Below are 4,878 nucleotides of genomic sequence, written 5' to 3' on the forward strand. Positions count from 1 at the left end.
CGCAGCATAACAGTGGTTGGTGTGTTTCCAGGATGTAGGCTCTGATCCTGATGTCTCTGCCAGCAATGAGAATTTATGTGACAACAAACAGGTCAGTGAGGAAAAACTTCCCCAAATGTTCCAAACTTTCCTCTCGCTTTGTCTTCAACTCCTTCCTTTGACATTTCCATAGGAGAAAGGAGGTCTGTTTAGTGGATTCCTCAAAAAGACGCCCAAAGGAGAGAAGACTGAGACCCCAGTAAGCAGCTGCTGCCCAGCATGTAGACACATCTTTACATTTTACTGCAGCTTTCAGATGTAAAGCTGACTTTCTGTTTCAGGACAGAGAGGCTCAGACAGAGCTGTCAGCCAGCAGGGAAGACCTGGCTGAGAATAACAAGGTCTGTATGATGGAGGAAAGCTTTACTTCACACATATCAGCAACACTTTCTGACATTATCTCCATATTTGTAGGAGAAAAATATTTTCAGCAACATGTTTAAGAAAACCCCCAAACCAGCATCAGAGGAGGCTAAAGGAGACACGGTACCGTAGCTGCATCAGAGTTAAAGTCCTGTTCCCTTTGCTTCCTTATATTTTAACTCTTTTTGCTTCTAAATGCAGGAAGCCGACACTGAGAGACCGTTATCTGCCAGCAGTGAGAACCTGACCGAAACCACCAGCTCAAAGGTTTCTTTATTGCATAAAAACCCCTACTTCTCCTCTGAGTTACCATCTGAGCAGTGGTTGATTTTTATCATAGAAACCTGAACTGAAATCTCTTCCCACAAATGAGCTGCAAACTATTTTCACAATCAGATAATAAGAAAACAATGCGTGTAGCTTTGTCACAACCCCGACTAATGACATATATTAATTAGTCATTCTGTACATTTAGTTTGGGGTTTAACCTAAATCAGCATCAATGTGTTTTAGGTTATGTTGTGACAAAAAAATGTGTTTCTTTAACTCTGTGAGTGTTTTCAGTGAATTTATTTTAGAAACACTTTTGTTATATTTATTAATATGTTAGTTTAAGTGGGTGATTCTTGTTAATATATTGAAATTAATTTTTCTCATCAAAATATACATATTCTTTGAATGTTACAGAGGTGATAAGGTCTTGTCCTAGATTAGCTCGTTTTCATTATGGGCTGTTGGTTTTTGAAAAAATAAAAACATCCAAATAGTTTGTTTCCTCTAGAAAATTAATTTCTTTGTGGATGGACTCGGTGCTGCACTAACTTGTTTGCTACGTAACAAAATAAATAGTCTTTCAAGATGAAAGTTAAATTTCACAATGTTACCATTAATTATAAAACTAAGAAAATAAGGAAGTTATCATCCAGAAATATAGAAAAAAAGATTCCTTTAATAGGATAGAGCAGTGAAGCATCTTTCCATTTTTTCCTGCATTGATTTTATACTTTAGTATTTTTCAAAAATGGTACTTTTACACTTTTACTTGAGTAAAACGTTGATACTCTTAACTTCTACAGAAGTGTTTTTACACAACAGGATTTAGAATCGAGCAATAAACATTTATAATGTTGACACCTCTGATTCCAGCTGAGGTTTTTAAAGACATCCAGTTTCATTATGGTTCATATTTCAGTCCAGTTTCTATTTTCATCAAATGAATCGAAGGAAATCATATTTGTGTTTTCAGGAGAAAAAAGGAGGCCTGGCTGGAATATTTAAAAGATCTTCGAGCTTTGACAACCTGTTTGATGAGGTCAGTGGTTTGTAAATCCACCCAGACGACCACCTGCTCTTAATGTCCACTTATTTAAGGTCTACTGCTTATTTCTTTTTAAAGAAAAAAAAATAGCTTCTGTTTCTTTTTTTAGGATAAAAACATCTTCAGTGGTATGTTTAAGAAAACTCCAAAGTCTGCAGATGAGGTACATTAAAAGCTTTATGGAATATTTTTCTGTTTCTGCTCATTTTGTTCAGCTTCTATCGTCTGTTTTTTCTTTAGGGGTCACATGCCACTGGCGACGACACGACATTATCTGGCAGCTCTGAAGATCTGCTGCAGGCAAACGCAACAAAGGTGCATATTTTGTTCCATTTAGAGATTTGCTCCTTTGTTAGTGTTTTATTTTTTCATAAAGATGTGACGTATTATTGATTGGATTATTTTTTGCAGGAGAAAACTGGAGGATTTGCAGGGATCTTTAAGAAGTCGCCCAAACCTTCTCCACGCTCTGCTGTGACTCAGGTAATAAAATCACTAAATATACTGAAGCCTTTCATAGAATCAGAATAGGGGGCGCTAAATTCAATATGAAGTGTTTTTATCATCTGTGATAAGTAGGTGATTTAAAAAGACTCCTGCACAGAGGTTAAGACTTTAAAACCAGTTTGGTTCTGCTCATTAAAATAAACAGGCAGTTTCATAGAAGCCATCAAATAAAGTAATGGTAAATGAACTTTATTGATCTCACACCAGAGAAATGTACCTCTGCGTTTAACCCATCCCCTTAGGGAGCAGTGTGGGGTTAAGGGTCTTGCTCAGGGACCCAGAGTGCAGGCTGTTGGGATCTAACCGGGAACTGCAACCTTCCCAGAGCACAAGCGCACTGCTTTAACCACTAGGCCAGCACTCCCCCAAAGATATTAATGATAAAAATTGATATCTACTGAGCACTTTACATGGTAGCCTTTGACTCAGTGCTGCCAACAAAGGAAAAACATAAAGTTAAATTTAAAAAGGAAGCATCATAAAAGCCCATGAGGTTTAATGTGAGCTACAGCAGGAGCAACAGATTAAACATAAACACGCTTCATGCTTTCTTGAGTTGTAAGAGATGCACCCCTGTGTCTTTTAAACTATTGATTAAATAAGTTAGCTAAATTTATTATGTTCAAATTTTTTTGTTTGTTTGTTTGTTTTGGTTTAATCACATAATGATGGTCTACCATAATATTATTTTTGACATTCCAACTGTATTTACATGTGCATAAAATCTCTCTCATTGTCTGACATTCTACAAAAAAACCTCCTTTGTGGCAACATGACTGCAGAAATGTTTGCTTCACTTTCAGAAGTACTAAAAAATTTTAACTTTCCGATTTGGAAAGTTGCTTTGCACCTAGATGTTTCCATGTGCGTATCCTCCACCCATTCGTTTGCTTGTTTTGCTCATTAAATGATGATCTGCACACATGCAAAAAAAAGAGAAGGTTCATACATGCTGTCTGCTATCACTTTGCACCTTCTATGAAGATCTGCTCTGCTTTGCTCCTGTTTTAAGACCTCATCTGAAGATCACACTAAGATTATTTACTTTATTTTTCACTCAAAATACTGTGAAAACATTTAGGAGCAGTTTAAGTCTGATATTCAACGTATTCATTTCTGATTCTTTCCTCTTTCATCACCTGCTGTCTTCTTCTACATAGATCCTCTGTTCTGCAGAAATGTTGCCTTAAGCTCAAAAAGAAAATAGATCCAGCTAATTTATATAGTTTATCCTTTCTGGTGTTTCTTTGAAGAATCTCATCAGTCAGCAAATTTCTGCCAATTTTTGTTGTAAAAAGCTAAAACTAACATCTTTACTGTTATCATCAGGTTTATTTGTTTTTTGTTTTGTCGTCCTTTTTTCTGTGACTGTTTCTACTGACCTTTGAGAGAAAAGGTCTATCCAAATTGTAGTTAGTATGAAAACTATAAAAGTGTGGAGGTGTGAAGAATCACTGTTGAAATAATTTTTTGTTTTTTTTCTCAGGATCCCCTGAGTGACTCTAAGGAGCTGTCAGCGAGCTGGGACAGCCTCACAGAGGCAGGAAAGGTGAGATCCACCCTAATGCACTGAAACCTTCCATAAGATGCTGACAGCAAACATGTCTGATCAACTTTTGAAGCAAAACACAGTTTTGATCTATTTAAACCTGAATCCACCCCTTTTTTACGTCCTTTTTTTAATGAAAAGTATATTTTACATTAGTTCCTTAACTGTATAATCCCAAATGTTAAGGTATAAACTTTATGTTTGTCTTCAATGTTGCTGCCTATTAAACATTTTCAATTGTTTTTAACCCCATTAAATCTGTTTTCAAAGGAGGACGCCTCCTCTCTGAATGATCTGTCAGCCAGTACAGATAATCTTTCTGAAACCTCCACTAAGGTATTTCCCATAGATTTTACTGGAGTTTAGTGTCTTAATTTCTTCGGTCTTATAATTCAAATTCAATACTTCATGTGTTTTGTTGTTTTTTTTAAACAGGAGAAAAGAGGCGGGTTTTCTGGGATGTTCAGGCGGACGCCCAAAAATCTGGAGCAGCAGGTACAAACATTGAAAACGCCTCTGATGCACATCTACCACATCCAGTGCTGTGCATGGATGCGTTTAATGAATAGTTCATATTTTTGGTGAACGGTGAACAAATCGGATCAGTTTTGAAGTAATGAACGTGAACAAGGGAATAATGATTAACACACACAGAGCTCACGTTCGCATTCTATTGATAAGGACATCATTCATTGGATAACGTCAGATTTTACGGCACTAATCAACGCAAGCAGCATGACAGAGCGGCATGTCTACTGCTAGTACTAGTTTGCGTGATTCAGAGTCATCTGCTGGTGTTTCTGATGCCAGTTTAGCAGAGCGCTTTGTTATGAACTAACAGAGGAAGACTGGGACAAAAAAAAAAACTCACGTTTTTGTGCAAACTGTGCTCACTGGGACTTAACTACAGTTTGTACGTCAGCCACGTCTACTTCAAATTTAAAGCGACACATCGAGTGAAAGCATCCGTGCTATCTGGGGAAATATCTGCTACTGAATGAGGAACGGTGGAAATCATTTTGATCCAGATCTTTTCAGCAGAAACTGAATGTTCCTGAATGTTTCTGAAGTTCTGTGTGATTTGGCTAAATGAAGGCTTCAC

The sequence above is a fragment of the Cyprinodon variegatus genome, unplaced genomic scaffold, assembly GCF_000732505.1.
Source record: "Cyprinodon variegatus isolate N-32 unplaced genomic scaffold, C_variegatus-1.0 Scaffold811, whole genome shotgun sequence".
NCBI lineage: Eukaryota > Metazoa > Chordata > Actinopteri > Cyprinodontiformes > Cyprinodontidae > Cyprinodon > Cyprinodon variegatus.